Genomic DNA, 9,604 nt, shown 5'->3' on the forward strand with positions numbered 1-9,604 from the left:
GGCCTTGAAGTCCGGGCAGAAAGGGACTGGCACCATGAAATGGCTTCCATTCATGTCCAGCTTCGTGTTGGAGAAGATGTGCGGCTTGATCAAGACCCAAGTGAGAACTGATAAAGGATTCAAGGAAGTCCATCTGACTGATGTGGCGAAGGGCCTGTTTGACCACCGTCGTATCTCCGTGTGCTCCACTCATGTGTACAACCACCTGAGGAAGTGGAGGCAGAGGTGGCTCACCATTAGCAGGCTCCGCGATCTAAGCGGGGCTCATTGGTGCGAGGATACCAAATGCATCATCCTTGAAGGTGAGCACTACTGCGGGCACGTCGCGGTGAGCACGCTCAGTCCACCTCACAAACTCTTTTGATCAGCCACTAGCAGAACTAATAGCATTGTCTCTTCGTATCGTAGGTTCACCCAAAGGACACGAAGTTCCTGAATGTGCCCATTGCCAAGTACGAGGAGATGCATACCATCTTCTGTTTCGGCCTTGCCACCGGCAAGTACGCCATGGGATCCAGTGAGCCCCTAGGCTCGGCTGCAGCAATTCCTTCACCTGAGGATGTTGAAAGCCAGGAATCTGACATGGTCAACCTCGATGGGCCACCTGAGAAGGCTGGCGACGCACCTGAGAAGGTGACCGCCGACAAGAGGAAGAGAGGCGCCTTCGGCGCCGACGAGTTGGTGGCCTTCACCAACATGATTGTTGTTGTGAAGTACATTGCACAGGCCATCAGGGAGAACAAGCCCACGGGCATGCACCCTGACCTGTACAATGCAGTCATGGACATGCTTGGCTTCGTTGAGGATGATATCATGGCCGTCCTGAGCCACCTCGTCGACCACAAGGCCAAGGGTTCCATCTTCGTGGGCATGATTGAGCCACACCGCGTCCTTTGGCTAAGGAACTACCATGACATGTACCACTCAAAGGTGTAGTGGTGCCCTTGAAGTGGTGGTTCAGGGGATGCATGCATGGAGCTGGTGATGATGATGTACATTTTGGCAGTAGCTGGGGTTGAAAAAAAATTGATGGTCCCCTTTTGTAACTATGATGAGGTGGTATATACTAACCCCTCAGGTGATGGTGAACTTGCGGTGTTAGGATGACACTCACCTTTGTTGTGGTGGTAGGATGACACCATGGTACTGTAGGTTGAACTTGTGATCCACTTTTGGAATGATCATGCATGCCCCTGTTAGTTTATCATTTGCTGTCAACACGTGTGTTGTTCTATTGTTGTGTTATGAATTGGTTGTGATCGGTTACCTATTGTTCTTATGCCGTGCTAGTGGTATGTGGTGTTCCGCGGATGGGTCCGAGGAATCTACACCTCATGGAGAGTCTGTCAAGACGAGGTCAATGGCTACTCCAACAACAGCTACCGAGGGTATGAAACATTGGAGGAGGCACAACAATAGTACCTCACCTTCCTGGAAGAGGACTTCCTAGAAGATCAGGCCATCGATGAGACAGTGCCATTAGCACAGCTGCCGCCGGAGGAAGTACATGCTCTACAAGGAGCACCGCCGATGGTACGTCCCAGTCGGGTAAAAGATTACATCATCGCCTTCCTCATCGTGGTGATCTTGTTCTTATGAGTGGTGTCTGATCGTATGTAACATGCTATGGCATGGTAATGATACCCTATTTGAATTGTGGTATGGATATGAAACTGTGATTTGAGCAACCAAACAGTTGTTTCCTGTTTTCCTGCGTGCAACTTAGGCTGGAAACGGGCAACCAAACGATGGGGATTGGCTTCCTTCTCCGGCGCACAAAAGGCCACCCAGGATTCCAAACGACCCGCGTTTCATGGCCCATGGCCCATTTACGACGCGCAGGGAGACTAATCTCGCTGGCGCAATGGTGCAAGAAATCCATACAGGCCACCAAACGAGCCACAATCCTCCGATTATGCATCCACCCATATTAGGTAATAAACTTCTTGGCCGTATTCTCCAACCGTGTAGATATCTTCGTAAAAAGGTCGCGGTCCTCCAAACGTTGAAGCGACGACCACAAACGGAGCCAAGTCGTACGCTGCTAGATGACGTGCATAAGAGAGAAAAAATCATTAAAAACCTTGTCTTTCCTACATAGCCAAAGGGACCATATAACGGCAATCGCTCACACTACACTCTGATATGAATCTTAAACCTAGCTTCCACCCCGTTTAGCCAATTGCCAAAAATATTTGCATTACTTCTCGGAGGGTATAAGGTACAACCTATCTAAATGATTGACCATATAGATCTAGCGAACCGGCACTCAAACAAAAGATGCTTTATTGTTTCCTCTTCGTAACAGAAAACATATTTCTTACAACCATATCAGTTGCGTTTTGCAAGGTTATCTTTAGTAAGAATAACACCACAACTAAAGTACCATGCCAAAAACCTTTATTTTCAACGGTATCTTCATCTTCCAAATTGATTTATTACTAAATACCGATTGAATGGGTTCGATTAACGCTTTATACATGGACTCTACCGAGAATTCTCCATTCTTGGTAAGCTCTCAGGGGAAAACATCAGCCCCATGTAACAACTGAACTGAAGTTAGCCTTTGTAGCAGTTCATTCCTCTTCTGGGAAAACCCTTGGATTTGTGGCCTCAACGTGGCCTCCATCGCCCCCCATGATCCTTGCCCTCGTCAGGCCCCGCTTCAGGAGCAACATGATGGTCCGAGAGGTCGTGGCCGATCATGCCTGGACGAGGGTCATTGTTGGGGCCTTGTATGTGGATGTTGTGGTACAATACCTCAAGCTGTGGGAGGCCATTGTTGCATCCCCGACTTGTCACGACCAGGACATGTTTCGGTGGAAGTGACCTCCGAATGGTCCTTCTCATCTCGATTGGCGTACCTGGCTTTCTTCGTAGGGTCAACGGCACTCCTTGGAGCCTCGAATGTATGGAACTCGTTCAACCCCATGGCGTACAAGTTTCACGCTTGGCTCGCCCTTCTCCGATGATCTTTGGACGGCTGACCACCATGTACTACCAACCCATGTCACTTGCCCGCTCTGCTCCGTGGCGGACGAGATGTTAGTACTAGATCTATACCGTTTGTGGTGGTTTATCGTCGTATCGGACTTTACCCCCCCCCCCCTCGAGCTGAATATACAAAACACGGTCGGAAAAAATCCTCCGTAGTAACAATTGGTTGTCATCGAGTTTTATCATGTAAAGTACCCGAAAGCACCAACTATTTACATTTATCCGGACCATGTATTAAGCCGAATATCACAAATTCCATTAATATGATGCAATCATGCATATTGTAGTGTTAGTGTACGCACACGCCTGTGCATCTTCTAACAGAGAAAGAAAATGCTACTCTTCCCGTTCATTAATGTAAGATATTTTAGATATTTTAAACTAGACTAGATATAGATCAAAGTGAGTGAATCTACAAAAAGTTAAAGGGTATTACATTAGTGAACGGAGGGATTAGTACATTTTTCGGTTAAACCTTTGGTTTACATGAAGAAATAGTGCAACCTCGTCTTTTTGTGTATTTTAAACTACATCGTCGAAATTAAAGCTTTGGTTTATTTCCATTGAGTATCTATGTGTGAGAGGAAGCGCAGTTTTCCTTCTTGTACATGAAGGTCAAGATAGTATTAGTACAACATGTAATCTGAAGCAAACATTTGCCAGCCTGATCCCCCTTTCTGCGCTGAGATCGTGATTTTTGTTCCGTTATTCTTTCGACGAATAGAAATGAATGGATCTTCAGTTTTTTTTGTGTTTGAAACGAAATTGCATGTTCGGTAGTGTACGTCTGAAAACCTATAGTCATTGATCATGACGATGATGGTGCTTGTGAGTTGTTCCCTTCTTGAAACATTGTTTTTAGAGTTAATGGATTTCTGGAGCTGTTTTGGTGGTGGTTGGCCTGCTGTTACAAGAAACTGGTCACCGTAGCGGAACTTTTTTATGTAATTTTCTCTCATTTTTAGCTATATGAATCCATTTTTCCATTAGGGTACTATATTATTAGGCTAGGTGTAATTAATACATCCCGATATTAATATATATTTTTCATAAAAAAATGTTCGGTAGCGTCCAGCCAAATCTTTAGTGGGAAACTTCAGACCCGACAAGGAGATAGCTTGATGTGACCACCACTGTTTCATAGGCATCCTGTCCTCAAATTTCAGATTGCTCTTCAGATCTTCTTCAAGCAATTTTCTCCATATCTTCGGACAAATTCCACGAACATTCCTGGTAAAACAACATGCTCACATGCGTTGTCTGATGCAAGATTTGGCAGCCAAACAAGTCAGCCAACATTATTGGATTTCTGGGTTCAAGATGCTGGCCCATACATACAGTGTACGGACAGATGAGCAATTACCAGCAGCAGCGGTGGGGATACTGGGACATGCACATGCATGCCTCCATGAACTTTGGGAGCTACTTGCAAACGGAAGTAAATATCTGCACCTTCTCTCAGCTGAAAACATGTTACTGAGATAAGCCCGGAGCTTCACACTGCACTCACTAGTTAGCTCAGTAACTAGACATTACCGTTTCGAAAAAACAGAAACTGGTCATTTCAAATCAGTAGTACTATTTGTTTCTATTCCGCTAACGCCAGCCAGCAGTTTTGCATTTGTTGGAATATCTTTTGAAAGCCATCGACGTGAATAAAAAAAGGTGAAGAAAATCAAACACATTTTTGAAAAATGAGATGTTGATATTTGTGGCTTAAAAAACTTACCATTTGTCTAATTCGAAATGTAACTATTTGAGATGTTGTATGAAACTATGTTGGGTCAAATGTGGTTGCAGTTTCATCTAAAATATCATTAATTTTCAAAAATCTCCAAAAGGAAGCTCGACGACATCCTAAAGAAAGGTAAAAATATTCTCCAGATCTTCCTTTCTTCCTCCCCAAAAGTTCTTTTAAACCTGATATCCCAGGGATGAATAAGGATATCATGATTTTCAGCCACTGAATTATGAGGATGAAGAGGCGCTTACGAGGCACTTCAGCGAATTTCTCGGTGCCGCGGGGTTAGCGGTCACTCACTGTGAGAAGGAAGAGGCGCTTACGAGGCACTTCAGCGAATTTCTCGGTGCCGCACCGCCAAGATCGGCCGCTCTAAACTGGGAGGCTTTGGGCTATGCGCAGAGGGATCTTTCTCACCTCGAGGCACCCTTCAGTATGGAGGAGTTGAAGGCTGCGGTTTTCGCCTTGCCGGCGGAGAAGGCGCCTGGCCCCGACGGGTTCATTGGCCGTTTCTATCGCTCGTGCTGGGAGACTATCAGCGAAGACTTGTTTGACGCGATGGTGGCCCTCACGGAACATGGTGGGTCATGTTTTGGCCTTCTCAACAAGGCCAACATTGTTCTTCTCCCAAAGAAAGCGGAAGCGGGCTCTATAGCGGACTACGGACCAATCAGCCTCATCCACGAGCTTCTCCAAAATTTTCTCCAAAATGCTTGCATCACGCCTAGCACCAAACCTACCTGCACTTATCTCTCCGAGCCAGTCTGCATTCATCAAAAAGAGGTGCATCCATGACAATTTTCTTCATGTGCAAGGCCTGATCAGGGAGATGTTTAAGGAGAATACTCCGGGGTTCTTTCTAAAGTTGGACATTGCCAAGGCTTTTGACACAGTCAACTGATCATACTTGCTTGAGCTGCTTCAGGCCATGGGATTTGGGCCGAGATGGAGGAGGTGGATCTGCATGTTGCTTTCTACGGCATCATCGAAGATCCTCCTCAATGGAAAGCCAGGCTCTCAGATTCCTCATGCTCGTGGTCTTCGACAAGGGGACCCGTTATCGCCGATGCTCTTCATTCTGGCGATCGACCCATTGCACCACCTTTTCCGGCTTGCTACGGAGGAAGGCATCCTTCGTCAGATCAGGCCGCGACCGGTTCGCTCCACCGTCTCTCTCTACGCCGATGACGCGGGAATTTTTGTTAGCCCAGACCCGCAGGATATGTGTGTGGTACGACAGATTTTGGCCACATTTGGGGATGCGAGTGGGCTGCGGACAAACCTGGCAAAATCAGAGGCTTTTCCAATACGGTGCACCGAGGAGCAAATATTGGCAGCCTTGCAGACTTTCCCGGCAAAGCGCGGGGAGTTCCCGTGTACCTACCTTGGCCTACCGCTCCATCACTCTAGGCTTAAGGCTATTCACTTCCAGCCCCTCATTGACAAGCTGGGTGCGAGACTCGCGGGATGGTGGGGAAAACACTTCACCAGGGCGGGAAGGGTGCTTCTTTGCCGCTCTGTTCGTCCGCCATGGTCATATACCACCTCGCTCGTCTTCAAGCTGCCCAAGTGGATCATACGAAGGATTGAGAAAATTAAGCGCGACTTCCTTTGGATGAAGCCTGGAGCGGCACCGGGATCGCGACCGCACTCACTGGTCAACTGGAGCACAGTTTGCAGACCTAAAGAGCTGGGCGGCCTTGGCATTTCGACATTGAGAAGTTTGGACGGGCTTTGCGGCTTCACTGGCCTTGGTATGCTTGGGCCGACCAGGCAAGACCTTGGCAAGGAATGACTCTTCCTTGCGACGCCACAGATATGGAGCTGTTCAGGGCCTCAACGGATATCACTATTGGGGACGGCGCCAAGTGCCTGTTTTTGCATGACCGATGGATGCCCGGAGGCGCACTCAAGCTGCAGTACCCAGAGCTTTTCGCCATCGCATCACGCAAGTCTCGAACAGTTCTCAAGGAGTTGCAGGATAGGAACTGGTTGCGCTCCCTTTTTCGCCTTTCCACTGCGGCGGAGCTCGCCCAATTGGTCAAGCTTTGGACAGCGCTTCGAGAGGTGGGGCTGCAGCCACGTGCAGATGCGATCTCTTGGCGTTGGACCGCTTCAGGAGTCTACTCTACGGCTTCGGCTTATCGCTGTCAGTTCGTCGGGGCCTATCCTCCATTCAGGACGGCTGATACGTCTCCGACGTATCGATAATTTCTTATGTTTCATGCCACATTATTGATGTTATCTACATGTTTTATGCACACTTTATGTCATATTCGTGCATTTTCTGGAACTAACCTATTAACAAGATGCCGAAGTGCCGATTACTGTTTTCTGCTGTTTTTGGTTTCGAAATCCTAGTAACGAAATATTCTCGGAATTGGACGAAATCAACGCCCGGGGTCCTATTTTGCCACGAAGCTTCCGGAAGTCCGAAGGAGAGACGAAGAGGGGCCACGAGGGGGCCACACCCTAGGGCGGCGCGCCCCCCCCTTGGCCGCGCGGCCCTGTGGTGTGGGGCCCTCATGCCGCCTCTTGACCTGCCCTTCCGCCTACAAATAGCCTCCGTCGCGAAAACCCCAGTACCAAGAGCCACGATACGGAAAACCTTCCAGAGACGCCGCCGCCGCCGATCCCATCTCGGGGGATCCAGGAGATCGCCTCCGGCACCCTGCCGGAGAGGGGAATCATCTCCCGGAGGACTCTACGCCGCCATGGTCGCCTCCGGAGTGATGTGTGAGTAGTCTACCCCTGGACTATGGGTCCATAGCGGTAGCTAGGTGGTTGTCTTCTCCCCATTGTGCTATCATTGTCGGATCTTGTGAGCTGCCTAACATGATCAAGATCATCTTTCTCGTAATTCTATATGTTGCGTTTGTTGGGATCCGATGAATAGAGAATACTTGTTATGTTGATTATCAAAGTTATATCTATGTGTTGTTTATGATCTTGCATGCTCTCCGTTACTAGTAGATGCTCTGGCCAAGTAGATGCTTGTAACTCCAAGAGGGAGTATTTATGCTCGATAGTGGGTTCATGCCTGCATTGACACCAGGACGAGTGACGAAAGTTCTAAGGTTGTGTTGTGCTTGTTGCCACTAGGGATAAAACATTGATGCTATGTCTAAGGATGTAGTTGTTGATTACATTACACACCATACTTAATGCAATTGTCTGTTGCTTTGCAACTTAATACTGGAGGGGGTTCGGATGATAACCTGAAGGTGGACTTTTTAGGCATAGATGCAGTTGGATGGCGGTCTATGTACTTTGTCGTAATGCCCAATTAAATCTCACTATACTCATCATGATATGTATGTGCATGGTCATGCCCTCTTTATTTGTCAATTGCCCAACTGTAATTTGTTCACCCAACATGCTGTTTATCTTATGGGAGAGATACCTCTAGTGAACTGTGGACCCCGGTCCAATTCTCTTTCTTGAAATACAATCTACTGCAATACTTGTTCTACTGTTTTCTGCAAACAATCATCTTCCACACAATACGGTTAATCCTTTGTTACAGCAAGCCGGTGAGATTGACAACCTCACTGTTTCGTTGGGGCAAAGTACTTTGGTTGTGTTGTGCAGGTTCCACATTGGCGCCGGAATCCCTGGTGTTGCGCCGCACTACATCCCGCCGCCATCAACCTTCAACGTGCTTCTTGGCTCCTACTGGTTCGATAACCTTGGTTTCATACTGAGGGAAACTTGCCGCTGTACGCATCACACCTTCCTCTTGGGGTTCCCAACGGGCGCGTGTTGAACGCGTATCAAGCAGCTTTTTCTGGCGCCGTTGCCGGGGAGATCAAGACACGCTGCAAGGGGAGTCTCCACTTCTCAATCTCTCTACTTTGTTTTTGTCTTGCTTAGTTTTATTTACTACTTTGTTTGCTGCACTAAATCAAAATACAAAAAAATTAGTTGCTAGTTTTACTTTATTTGTTATCTTGTTTGCTATATCAAAAACACAAAAAAATTAGTTTACTTGCATTTACTTTATCTAGTTTGCTTTATTTACTTGTTGCTAAAATGGCCAACCCTGAAAATACTAAGTTGTGTGACTTCACAACCACAAATAATAATGATTTCTTATGCACACCTATTGCTCCACCTGCTACTACAGCAGAATTCTTTGAAATTAAACACTGCTTTCTTGAATCTTGTTATGCGAGAGCAATTTTCCGGTGTTAGTTCCGATGATGCTGCTGCCCATCTCAATAATTTTGTTGAATTATGTGAAATGCAAAAGTATAAAGATGTAGATGGTGACATTATAAAATTAAAATTGTTCCCTTTCTCATTAAGAGGAAGAGCTAAAGATTGGTTGCTATCTCTGCCTAAGAATAGTATTGATTCATGGACTAAATGCAAGGATGCTTTTATTGGTAGATATTATCCCCCTGCTAAAATTATATCTTTGAGGAGTAGCATAATGAATTTTAAACAATTAGATACTGAACATGTTGCTCAAGCTTGGGAAAGAATGAAATCTCTGGTTAAAAATTGCCCAACCCATGGAGTCGACTACTTGGATGATCATCCAAACCTTCTATGCGGGACTAAATTTTTCTTCACGGAATTTATTGGATTCAGCTGCTGGAGGTACCTTTATGTCCATCACTCTTGGTGAAGCAACAAAGCTTCTTGATAATATGATGATCAACTACTCCGAATGGCACACGGAAAGAGCTCCACAAGGTAAGAAGGTAAATTACGTCGAAGAAACCTCTTCCTTGAGTGATAAGATTGATGCTATTATGTCTATGCTTGTAAATGATAGGACTAATATTGATCCTAATAATGTTCCATTAGCTTCATTGGTTGCACAAGAAGAACATGTTGATGTAAACTTCATTAAAAATA

Source organism: Lolium rigidum, chromosome 5 (genome assembly GCF_022539505.1).
Source record: "Lolium rigidum isolate FL_2022 chromosome 5, APGP_CSIRO_Lrig_0.1, whole genome shotgun sequence".
Lineage (NCBI taxonomy): Eukaryota > Viridiplantae > Streptophyta > Magnoliopsida > Poales > Poaceae > Lolium > Lolium rigidum.